The sequence below is a fragment of the Ornithorhynchus anatinus genome, chromosome X3, assembly GCF_004115215.2.
Source record: "Ornithorhynchus anatinus isolate Pmale09 chromosome X3, mOrnAna1.pri.v4, whole genome shotgun sequence".
NCBI classification, from domain to species: Eukaryota; Metazoa; Chordata; class Mammalia; order Monotremata; family Ornithorhynchidae; genus Ornithorhynchus; species Ornithorhynchus anatinus.
Genome location: NC_041751.1, coordinates 11,634,761 through 11,648,259, shown reverse-complemented (window position 1 = coordinate 11,648,259; position 13,499 = coordinate 11,634,761). Strand labels below are relative to the sequence as shown.

At 42.9% G+C, this 13,499-nt stretch overlaps 1 protein-coding gene across 2 annotated transcripts in view; it reads right to left on the bottom strand.

Moving 5' to 3' along the window:
- Window positions 1-13,499, bottom strand: part of FBXL7 (F-box and leucine rich repeat protein 7) — a 471,040-nt gene that overhangs the window by 432,702 nt on the left and 24,839 nt on the right. The gene's annotated exons all lie outside the window — the stretch shown is intronic.

Genomic DNA, 13,499 nt, shown 5'->3' with positions numbered 1-13,499 from the left:
GTGACAGCAGAGTTTTCGCTCTGTGGTGCCTGGGGCCTGGAAGGTGGGGGCTGTTGGGAGGGCAATGGAGTTGCTCTGCTAAACATTACAGAGAGACTCAGTAGGTCGTGAAGCGCCTCAGCACTGGACTCTGGCATGAACCACATTTTGTTGGGAGGGAACATATGCATCTGTGCCATTCTGAATCAGAGTACTACATGGGCAGCACTCACACATAGATCCCCATGTCACCTCAACAGTGTAAGTTCTGTCTTAAATGAACCACATTTTGGCGTCTGTAAGTTGTCCAGCATCTAATCAATGGAGTCATTTCAGTATTTGTCTTGTCAAGACTAATGCTAATTATAATGAAAACAAACCTAATGGAAACTAGAATAAAACCCAAAATGCATTTATTATAATTCAGTTGGAGCTGGATTCTAAATAAAGACCTGGCCATCCAAGTGCTCACCAAATGCCAAACAGTGGTTCCCGGAGGGTACACGCCACAGCACTGTCATGAGGATTAGTGACCTCCCCCGCTGTGTGCCACATTCCTGTCCCCATGATTGATTTTACTGAAAATGTGGGGAAGATTGTCCGGGTTGGGGATGGAGGGATGAAGGAGGAAGCAGGTCTGATTCTGGATCCTGGGTCCTGAAATGTTTGTTCATAAACAAAGTGAGCCTAGGACATTCTGTATTCTGAAGCCAAGTGTAGGCATGAGCAAACTCCACTCCCACTTATTTTTGACAGGATGGGAAGAAGACCCTTAAACTTGTTTTGCAAATACCTCAGCAGGTCTTTTAGATGACTTGATGCTCCTAAGAACAATCTTCAATCCAGCCCATCCTGGGAAAAAGCCTGTCTCTCCCTTGGTGGCACAGAACTTCATTTGTCACTGAATTCTGCTACCTAGGAAGGAGCAGCTTAGCCTAGTGGATAGAGCAGAAGGACCTGGGTTCTAATCCCAGCACCGTCACCTGTCTGCTGTGAGACCTTGGGCAAGTCACTTAACTTCTCTGTGCCTCAGTTACCTCATCTGTATAATGGGGATTAAGACTGAGCTCCATATGGGACATGGATTGTGTCCAACCTGACTATCTTGTATCTACTCCAGTGTTTAGTACAGTGCCTGGCACATTGTAAACGCTTAACAAATACCATTTAAAACAAAACACTTTCCAGTGTTCCAAAAACAGCCATATGTCCTACTGGGGGCTGACAGGCAGATTCTGGCTAAGACTTAACATCAGGATTCAGACTAAACTGAAGGTTTATAATAATTGTGGTATTTCTTAAGTGTTTACTATGTGCCAAGCACTGTACTTAGCGCTGAGGTAGAATCAAGTTAATCTTTGCTGCAACATCCCTGAAATCTTGTTTATCATTCCTAGGTAGGTTCCACACCCACCCCAAGCTCCACTCTGGGATAGCCAGGCTGCGGTGCCTAGAGAAATGTTATAATAATCCCAGCAACAGATGGAGGAGTTTGTGTTGTTGTGATTGAAATGAATGAGGGTTTTAAGACAGGAAAGAACCCATATGGAACATGGTTTCTGAAATATGACCAAACCCAACTCACTAAAAATAAGTCTGACAATATATGTTATACTGAAATTGGACACAGCCCATTCTCTAGGTTGCAACCATTCTGTTAAAAAAAAAAACCCTCCTCCTTTCAGAATATGCCTTGAATTTCTTCCCCCTCATCCTACCCCGCAATCTTTTGTCTTCTAACTTTTTATAATAAGTGCTCCCAGAGGTTTCAACAGACAGAGAAGCAGCGTGGCTCAGTGGAAAGAGTCTTCCTTAGTCAAAATGAGCCCTTAGCTCTGGCTGGTTTTATTTTGTTCCATAATAATAAAGCATAATGTGAACATATCAAGAAAATAGAGGATCATGACTGTTGTACTGAAAAGTAGAACAATTAACTTATTTAGGGATTACCATGAATGTACAGCCAACAAATGGAGTGGAGAAAGAAGGATGGTTGCTAAAGAGCCCATAATACTGGCCAATATACCCCCAAAAAGTGCCTGAGGAGGGTATGCAGGGGCCTTATTGGTGTTTCAGGCCTCGTTGATGATGGATGATACAGGAAGAATCAAGCAGTACTTTGCAACCATTGAACATTGGTGATGGTCACTTCCTTGTGATACTGCTTTTCCAGTGTTTGATGCCTAGTATCCCCGGGTGCCCTGAAGAAACCTACGGAGCATAAGCAGCCAACCCTGTTCCTGGTACGTTGTTTGCATCTTACCACCAACATCAAGAGCCCAAAGTCTAAATGCTCCCCCTCCTTACCAACTACATCGATACCACGCAAAACACAATAGTACAGAAATGGAAATGGGAGTCTTGACCATTTCCTTGAAGGATACCACGTAAACACCAGTGGTGGCTCAAGAGGGCAGACTTCCCAGAGCCAGCATGCCTCCAAAAGGAAGTATCTGCCATCCACACCTCCCACACCTCCCACCACATCCATCTAGACACTCCCAAACCCTCTCTGGGTTTGAGTAATGATAACCTGAATTTATATAATGCTTTGGTTTTTCCAGAGCACTTTCATATTACTTACTTCATTTGGTCTTCCAATATAATCTACTTCCTTTTACAGATGAAGAAACTGATGCCCAGAGAGGTTAAAGGACTTGCCTGAGGTCACACAGCAGGCCAGTAGTAGAGCTAGGATCTTGTCTAGGATCTAGGACAAGATCCCATAGTCATGCTCTTTCCACACGGCATGCTGCCTCTCCAGCAGACCTCTCCCTTCTAGGCTAGATTACAGAAAGGATACACAAAAGGGAAGGCATACACAGAGAGAAAAATAACTGTGAATTTTAAAAATGACTAAATAATCAAATTATAGATCATATTGCTGGGAGAGTCTTCAAGTGATCAAAGGATCCAGTCCTCTGCTTCTAGGCAGGTGAATGCCTACACCACTTAGGACAGATGGTTGCCTATTAATAGTAGTAGAAATGGCATTTAGCAAGTACTCACTGAGTTGTATGCTCTGCCCTAAAGTGCTTGAAAAAAATACAGCAGGAGCACAAGTCTTGTTCCTCTCCTCCAATTCTTTTCTTAAGCCCCTCCAGCTTGTCTTCCACCCCCTTCACTCCATGGAAAGTGGCCTCTTGAAGGTCACAGTGATCTCCTTCTTGCCAAATCCAAAGGCCTCTACTCCAGTCTAATCATCCTTGACCTATCAGCTGCTTTCAAAATTGTGGATGACCCCCTTCTCCTGGAAATATTATCCAAGCTTGGCTTCATTGACACTGTCCTTTCTTGGTTCTCCTCCTATCTCTCTGGCCGCTCATTCAGTCTCTTCCCTGGTTTCCTCCTCTGCCTCCCACCCCTTAACTGTGAGAGTCACCTAAGGCTGAGTTCTGGGTCCCCTTCTATTATCCATCTACATCCATTCCCTTGGAGAACTCATTCACTCCCATGACTCAAACTACCATCTCTATGTGGATGATCCCTACTCTCTCTCCCTTCTGCACTGTCCCTGCACTTGAAGCACTTGATAATCACCGCACTTGATATTCACCCCACCCTCAGCCCACAGCATTTATTATAAGGCTTGTCTCCTCCTCTAGACTGTAAGTTCCTTGAGGGCAAGGACCATGCCTACCAACTCTTGCTGAGTGCTTATATAGCGTTCTACATACAGTAGGGGCTCTATAAATAGGATTGATTGATGTCCCCTACCCATAAGGAGTTTACACTCTAATGGCGGAGACTGCCGTAAAGTATTTACAAATACAAAATGTTTTGTAACTCTTTCTATTGGATGGCTCTTAGACCCAGTTGCTAAGGGTCTATCCTCATAATAGTCAAGAATTTCTACGTCAAGTTCAACCAGTAGTAGAAGTAAGAGTACTAATATGTAGTGGTAGTAATGGTATAATAGTACTAACACTAGCATTTTTTGAGCACCTGCTTGGCAGAGCAAGGGGTCCAATAGGGGTCCAGGTTGCTGAAGCTGGAGATAGCATCTATCTCCTCTCCAAGGGGAACAACAAATGGACTGGGGATCCCAGCTGGGGCGAAAGCCTGAGTGACAAGGGCCAATACTGAGGCCCATTGAGGGTCAATGGGAAAGGTCAGGTTGGGGAAGCAGCGTGGCCTAGCTGGGGCCTGGGAGTGAAAGGAGCTGGGCTCTAATCCCAGCTCTGCTACCTGCCTGTGTGACCTTGAGTAAGTCATTTTACTTTGTGCATTACTTTCCTCATCCCTCCTATTAAAACTGTGAGCCCCAATGGAGGGCAGGGACTATGTCCAATCCGATATCTTGCATCTATCCCAGTGCTTAGTAGGGTGTGTGGCTCAGAGTGAGCGCTTAACAAATTTTATTAATATTATTATTGCTCTTGAGTGAGAGGAGGAGTTGAGTGGGAAAGTTTCCAGAACCAAAACAAAGAAATGTCTAGGAAGCAGGGGTGAAGCTGTGATAGAGCTATTTGAGTATTTGAGGTGGTATATAAAGCTGGAACTGAACAGGTGGGATTTCCAGCTTTTCTTATCATGCAATATTTATTGCAATGACAATTTGAAGCCGAAATAATTTTGAAAATGCACTGAGTGAAAATGTTGCCCACCCTCTGCTCTCAAATCCTGCTTGCCATTAAGGACTGGGATCATTCATTTTACAATGGGTTTATTTTTTTTTAACCAAGTTGACATCATAATTTCTCACATGCTTAAGCACCATCATGTCTACTTGTGAAAGGATAATCATCCCAAAAGAATGCCTAAAGTGCCCAAAGTCAGATTTGGTGAACAAACTCTTTCAAATGCACCCAGAAAATTCACCCTGGGATTCCAGTGTGTCAGGAGGCTGGGGTCATTAACTACAATCCAATGTGCGGACAGATTGGTGTCGTTAACTACAATTACCCCAAGGTTTTCTGCAATCGTACAGAACTGTTGGGCTATGGACCAAACTATTTGGGCAATGGAGAAATTAGAAACATTTCCTTCTGATGTTGTCCCTGGAGTTGCACCAATAAAACCTGAAGCTTGTTGAGTGTGTTATGGGGACAAGGTTTAGAATTGTTTCTTGCACTGTGTTGCTCAAGAAAATGGGGACTTTTCAGTAACTGGGAGGCATATAGGTTGAGTATAAGGCAATTATGGGTGTCTAATGAGGTTTGTTTTTTGTTGTTTTTTTTACTGTGGGAAAGCAGATCAACACTGTATTTATACTGTGCTTTAAAGATAATGTTAAAGAGAAATGGAAGTGCTATCTGAGCCGTTGCGTGTTTTTATTATCTGAGCTTTTCAAAACTTGTGTTTCTGTAACAATCATTCAAAAGCAGTTACTGAGTGGTTGCTGTGGGCAGAAGACTGTACTAAGCACTTAGAATTGTATAATAGAGGTAAAAGACAAGATCCCTGCTTGCAAAAAAATGTACCAGTCAATTAAAGGTATTTAACGAGCACTTATTTGGTCCAAATCACTGTATTAAAGTCTTGGGAGAGTACAGTACAGTCAATGGATACCATTACTGCTCACAAGGAGCTTGAAGTCTATCGGGGAGAGACATTAAAATAAATTACAGGGAAAGGGAGCAAATAAATATAAGGATATGTACATAAATTCTGTCAGAATCGATGTGGGTCTAAGTGCGTGGGTGAGATGGCAGAGAGGGAAAATAGGGTCGGGGGTTGAAAGCTAAGTCAGAGAAGGCTCCCTGAAGGAGATATGACTCCAATAAGGATTTGAAGATGGGGAGAGTGCTAATCTGTCATATATAGGGCGAGGAAGTTCCAGGAGGGGGGAGCACGTGAGCAAGGGGTTGAAGGTGGGTGAAATGAGAGGGAGGAAGGGAGGGATATGGAAAAGGCTGGTATTAGTGGATCAAACTGTGCAGGCTGGGATGTAGTGGCAGAGGAGCGAGGATGCTTTGTATAATTCTCTGCATCCTGTAAACACCCCAAAAATACCACTGATTGATAAGTAGGGGGAGAGAGAGCCAACTGAATGCCTCAATCCGATGGCAAGGAATATCTGATGTGAAGATGGAGGGGCAACCATTGGAGACACTTGAAGAGTGGGAGGTACGTGGAATGAATTTTATTTTTTTTTAGAAAAATGATCCAAGCAAATAGAATGACGTGTGGACTGGAAAGGGGAGAGGCTAGAGCCAAAGAGGTCAGCAAGGAAGATGATGCAGTAGTTTGAGACAGGATATGATGAGTGCTAGAACCAATGTGGTAATATTTTGGATGGAGAGGAAGGAGTGAATTCTGGCGAGGCTGTGGAGATAGAACCAATGAAATTTAGTGGCTGACTGAATTTGCGGGTTGAAGGAAAGAGTTAAGGATACACTAAATAATAATGAAATGAATAATAATATAATCCAACAATAATAGCAATCCATACTGTAAACAGAGAAGCAGCATGGCCTAGTGGATAAAGCCCGGACTTGGAGTGAGAAGGACCTGGGTTCTAATCCCAGATCTGCCACTTGTCTGCTGTGTGACCTTGGGCAAATCATTTGACTTTTCTGTGCCTCAGTTACCTCATCTGTAAAATGAGGATTATGACTGAGCCCCATGTGGGGCAGGAACCGAGTCCAACCTGATTACCTTGTATCTACCCCAGTGCTTAGTACAGTGCCTGGCACATATTATGTGCTTAAAAAAGACCATCACTGTTATTAATAACAATAGCCTTAATCAAGCATACAACTGAGTTGTTCCTGGAAGCAGGATGAGAGTCTTTCTCACCTCTAGCAGAACATTCCGTGTTTAAGTAGAGGTGCTTCTCTTTTTTGCCATGCACCCTTTGTCCTCTCGTCATTTTTGAAATTTGTGAGTTTTGTTTTTTGGGGAGTGTGCAGCTTGATGTCTGTGCTTTGCCCCTGTCAAACCTGTATGCTTGGGAAAGTTAAACCTCAGTTAATCATCTCAGTTTTTTCCCCCCACAAAGAGACTGTCCAAGAGGCCTGCTCTAACACATCATGGCCAATGAGCCAATGAAAGTAGTCAGAGCCATGGGGTGACTGCATTGGCAAAGATGATCCCTCATGCATCTTTAAGTTGGTCGGGGTCAGGCCTCGGTATTTCTGAAGCTAAGGAGGATGAGAGCTCCCGGCATTTAGCCCTCTGTTGCCAGAACTTGCACTCCTACCCAGTTCTTAGCCCCATCCCTAACGCTAAGGGCATTTTAAGATGCTCTTAATTGAGCAATTGGGGGCTCAGAAGAAACCTTGCACACACTTGAAGTACCCACAGACCAGGCCTATTCCTCCACCCTGCATTTAACCCATAGTCATGACCACATCAGCCACACCCCTGGCACAGCTCTGGGGAGAACGTTGCATTGTATGGTTTTATGCTGAACCCTGGAAGTCAGGAGTCTTAAGCTCTCTTCCTGGTTCTATTAACTAACTCTGACCACAGCCCACTTATTTCACTGTTTCTCAATATTTCTTCCTTTAAAATGGAGACACTCCTCCAGGCTTTTTTTCTTGAGGATTGTACAGAGGTTAGTGATTTCCAGTGTATCTCCAGCAACTGGATGAAAGGAGCTACACAAGCCAAATATGGTCATTATTCCCCTTGAAGGAATGGTATCAGAAACTCTTCAGTATCTTCAACATTGTGAACCTCATGGAGTCATTATTTTCATTTCCAGTTAATTCTCTATTAGTCAAGGCATTACTATTTGCAATAATAATAATTTAAAAATTGTTATCTGTTAAGCTCTTACTATGTGCTGAGCTCTGTACTAAGCTTGGGGTAGGCACAAGATAAGGCGGACCACCAGCCTTGTCTTACATGGAGCGCATAGTCTAAGGAGGGAGAAGAGGCAGTGCATCCACATTATACAGATGAGGAAACTGAGGCACAGAAAAGTTAAGTGGCTTGTTCAAGATCACACAGTAGGCAAGTGGCAGAGCCAAGATAAAGCCCAGGTCCACTGACTCCCAGGCCTGTGCTCTTTCCATTATACCAAACTGCTTCTTTGGTTCAATACTTAATGACCAGTAGGTGTTTTTCCTAGATATTTGAAATGATTCATTCCTAACATGACAAATGGTTTCTTCCTAAATTTTGGAACTCATTTAAAATGGGCACAGGTAAGAGAGAAAGGCAGAGGCCTGACTGAATTTGAAAGTACATTCTCTAGAGAATACTATCTATATAGCTTTTCATATAGCCAAATTGTATTTGCTTATATTTTTTAAGAGCAGTTAATAATATTTGGATTTTCTTTTGACTCCTTTCTAGGAGTTTTAGAGGATGAGCACCTTGAGGACAAGGACCTAGAATTCTAAAGTCTAAATCCTTCAGAGAGAAATAAGCCAGTGGACATCTAATAAATACACTATTCTATTGGATGTGTATGGGAAGCAGCGTGGCTCAGTGGAAAGAGCACGGGCTTTGGAGTCAGGGCTCATGAGTTTGAATCCCAGCTCTGCCACTTGTCAGCTGCGTGACTGTGGGCAAGTCACTTAATTTCTCTATGCCTCAGTTCCCTCATCTGTAAAATGGGGATTAAGACTGTGAGCCCCACGTGGGACAACCTGATTCCCCTGTGTCTAGCCCAGCACTTAGAACAGTGCTCTGCACATAGTAAGCACTTAACAAATACCAACATTATTATTACTATTCAGATTAATAATAACAACTGTGGTATTTGTTACACACTTACTATGTGCCAAGCGCTGTACTAAGCGCTGAGGTAGATACAAGGTTATCGGGTTGGACAGAGTCCCTGAGCCACATGGAGCTCATAGTCCAAGTGTGAGGGAGAACAGGAACTGAATCCCCATTTTACAGGTGAGGAAACTGAGGCATAGAAGTGGTGATTTACCCAAGTCAACAGCTGCCAAGTGGCAGAACTGGAGTTAGAAGCAAGGTCCTCTGGCTCCCAAGCCCACGCTCTTTCTATAAGCCATGCTGCTTATTCTATGCACTGTTCCCTTAGTCCTATTTGTAGAGAGAATAGAAGAGAGGCAAAGAGGAGAATAGGAAGCAATTTAAAAAAAAAATAGCCATAAGTAGTGAAGATTTTGCTTTACTGGTAAACTAAAAACAAGAGTGTATACATATTAAACTAACTCCAAACAACCTGAGTCCTAACAACCCAGGAGACATTTCTAAGCAATTTTGCATTTATATTCATCCTTAGCTTTAATGAAAATTCAGTTGTAGATCCAAATATTCATTCTGATTTTGGGGGGCAGATTCATTCTCCTTGATAGCCTAAATTTGTTCTTCCTACTGCTCCCATTATTTATAAACTCTTTGGCTGGCTTTTCTGTAGAGTGTAAGCTCCTTGTGGGAAGGGAACCTGTCTTTCGATTCCGTTGTGTTTTCCTAAGTACACAGAACAGTGCCACACTCAGTAGGAGCTCGGGAAATAATACCAAAACTACTACTACTTGATCACCAATAATAATAATATTATCACCTTCATCATGAATTGCATTTACTTAGAGAGAAGGTAACTAGGACTAAAATAAGAGGGAGGTGGAGTCAAGAGATGATGTATTTTAAGAATAGGAGAAATGTAGGATTGTTTGAAGGTAGGTAGGAGAAGGGAGAGGGAGGAAGGGAGAAGTGGAGGGACAGACAGATAGAGACAGGCAGACAAGTTGCGGAGACAGAGAGTCAGGTAAGAGCAAGGTTTTTCCATGAAGTGAGGGGGAATGAAACAGTAGTAGTAATTATACTATTAATTGAGCATGACACACCATAATGCTTGAACAAGGACAACAGAAGCTCCCTCAAAACAAGTTACTTCCCACAGTGAGACTAAAGTGGTGGGATTGGCTTCCTGGAGATGCCTCAATCCTCAAGCAAAGGTGCAGTACCCACTGAGCCAAGCATTTGCTAGGAAGAGTTACTGAAAACCTCAACTCCCAAAATATTTACTTCAGGGGGTTGAGCAATGGAAGTGGTGGGCCTTGTTGCTTAGTTTTAAACCCCCTCAAAATGAGTAACTGTCACCAGAATATTTGATGAAGAAACACTCTAAATAAGACTCATCCTTAACATGTAGCAAAAATTTTGAATTTCCACTCTGCCCAGTAGAAATGTGATAAACAGAAATGAACTGAATATATATGAATACAAGGGTACTCAGCCTATTAGGGTTTGACAGAAAAGCTGCCTGAGCTGTCCCCACCAGGAGCACATCTGTTTCCCTTAAAAGCCACAGTCTAGTCTAATTTAGTTTGAGGCAAGCGCTTCTGTAGCTTGAAAAGACAGAGACGACAATCTGCCCAGGATGTGGATGGAGAGATTCAGAAGGTGTGGTTCCTTTCAGACTCTGGTCTCAATTCTGAAAGCTCATTTTTCCTGGAAAAGTCATCACAGAGCAAATTCATTCCCCTCTAGGAACATTGAAGCTGAAGTTTTCCCTTTGCAAGTCCAAGGACTTTAAAACTTGTCTTTCATCTGAATTGAAATTTACAAACAGATTTTACCCACAGAGTTTAAAGTATATTGCCATAACCACCCCCGAATCCAACCAAAACAAAGAGGAGCCCCAACATGCCAGTTTTACCTTTCTGTTGTTCCAAAAAACACTATCTGCCACAATTATTCAGAGCAAAGCATCATCTATGACTACTAAAGTATTACAACTGTTGAAGAGTGTTCTGAAAATGAACTTCACTCCAGTCAGAAAAATAAATATGGAATGTGCCATATGCAAAACAGGATTTTCTCTAAAATCTCTAGATTTTCCATTTAATTATTTGCCCATAATAAAGCTCTGAAAGATATGTGCATTATTTAGAAGCTTCCCGAAGTAAATAAAAATATTCCTTTCAAGACCCAAGTATGTAGATTTGAGCTAATTGTGACTGGATTTAAGTTGGGCGACATCTTTCCATGGCCCACCCACTTGAGGTTTTCACCAGCAACTAAGGATACTAAAAAAAGATGTTGGTCGCTCTACCTGTGAACTGCAAACCTCAGGAATTCTGGGGTTCTGCTGAAGTCAGAAGAGGGCAAGAACCCCCTGCCCCACACAAACCTAAGGCTACACAAGTGAATCCCAAGGCAACGAGCTGAGAAAACCTCCATAGAAAATGATTGTTTGGGGCAGGGTAGCTGATGAGAGGACCTGTGAACATGCCCACCGCTGCCCATTTCCCGCCTTCCAGGAGAACCGTGACTCACAGCTGAGGGGGGCTAGCACCAGGGAAGGGTGCTCTCACCCCCCCAAAAAAACCCAGTGACACCCTCCTCCGATATATATTCAACTGTCCTTAAGGCAATGCCAAATTACTCTGCCCTCAGCCCCACTGAGATTAAAAATAGGAAAAATATCCTAGTGGGTCATTGAGGGCTTCTCAGAGGAGCCAGTGGTTGGTGGGAATTCTGATGGGTCCATTCAGGGTCTCTTAAGCCCTTGCCCTATCCCCATTACAAAATGTAGACTGTATAAGAGGGAACTGGGAAGGTTCAGATAAGTAGCTTTGATAATGTTTACCCAAACTAAATCTGTTGAGATTGTCAACCTTCACTACTTTTTGCTCTTGGAATCATAAATGGCTTTGAAATGATTAGGTGTCCAAGAGTAATAGCTATATTATTTCCCATTTGATCAAGTTGGCAGACTAATACATTTATGGGCTCTGACAAGGAGTAGCATGAATCCATCACCAGAATATCTGTCCTTCCTCCTTGTGGGGGAGACCCCCCCCAAGCCCTGCAGGCATGAGTCTGGGCCAGCCCAACTCAAAGCCAAGTAGCTTCTTGACTGAACCAGAAAATGATATTCATTCAATCATATTTATTGAGCACTTACTGTGTGCAGAGCATTGTCCTATCTGCCCTAGGGATGGCCACAAGCCCAGCTGAAAGCCCTGGCCTACTCTTGAGCAGATGATTGCCCCCTGAACCTCTGAAGAAAAACCTGGATTTCCTGAGATGACCTAGCAGCACCCCAGAGACTTCTGCCAACCAAATCGGGTGGACCCTGGCCTGGGCCAACTGGATTTGGGTTGAGCCATGATCAGAAGAGCTACTGATGTGTGAACATTTTTCTCTCTGGCATCAGCTATTTCCTTTTCCAATTGAGAGATGGAATTAATTCTCCATTTTTTTGCTCTTGATTGTAAAGTCTTGCCTAGTCATGGTGAAAATGAGATAGAAACAGGTTTTCCTTAGTGCAATTAACAACAGTGAACTCTCATAAAGTGTTGAAGGATCATCTAGATAATCCATCTACCTCTTAGGAGGTGAGCGCTAATCTGTTTATGGACACATTTTTGGAGATATTCAAGAAGGGAGAGTCACATTTTCCTTAAAACCATTCCAGCATTTAATAATACCCACTATCAGGAAATGTGTCAGAGCAACTCATGGCATTTGAAAAACCCCATTTTCATGAATCCTCACAATAACCCTGAGCTATCACCACAAGTTTTCAAACTGACTTTGACAATGGAAACACACGGTAAGGGTTGGAGAGAAAAATAGGAAGAAAATTAGAATTAGCATCCATGGGTGGCTGGTTTATCCCAAGACCAGGCTGGCCCTTGCAGTCAGGTGACCTTTCATCTTGCATTTCAAAAATCACCAGGCAGGGACAGAACTTAATGAGGGAGTCAATGAGTCAGTGACAAATAAGCCTTTTTCCATAGGCCATTTCCCCAAAAAGGCCATGGCAATGCTAATTGCCTTTGGGGCAATAGAAACAGAAGGGTTAGAGCAGAGACTCTTTAAAAAAACTAGCATTTCCCTAGATTGGGTTTGGTCAGCAGAGTCACTTCACACTGAGAATGAAAAATAACATTCATCCAAAACCCACACTTCTTCGGAGACTAGACTCTAGATTGAAAGCTCCTTGTAGGCAGGGAATGTATCTGCCAACTGTGTTATAGTGTACTCTCAATCAACTGATCAATTGTATTGATTGAGTGCATACTATTTGCAGACTACTGTACTAAGCACTTGGGATACTATTATGTAACAGAGTTGGCATATATGTTCCCTGCCCACAATGAACAGGTTTAGAGGAGTACAATCTAGAGTCTACTATCTCAAGTGCTTAGTAAAGTGCTCTGCACACACAGTAAACATGCAATAAATACAACTAATTGACTCTTTTCCTACAGCCTTGACACAGATATCTCAACTAATGAATAAGTCTTTAACTACAAATGGGGATGGACTGCTTCAGCACAGAGGTTTTAAAAAGGTCCTGCAGCCAAGATAAAGTTCCTTGGGTCCAGGGATCATGTTCCTTAATTCTGTTGTATTTTCCCAAGGGTTTAATTCAGTGCTGTACATAAAGTAGGTGTTCAATAAACTGGTTGACTGGAAGCCAAAGAGAATGTGACCTTTCAACCTGTGCTGGATGAGACAGTCAAGCACTGTCTTCCCTCAGGCATTACCAGGATATCATGCTTTTGAGAGCAGGGTGGGCATGGCAAGGAGCAGCAGAGAAAAGAAAAGTTACAGCAGTAGGTTCCCAAGGCAGCTTCTCCCCTGTTCTCTCAGAGAACAGCCAAATATTCAATGTCAGCAGTAACTCACTCTGC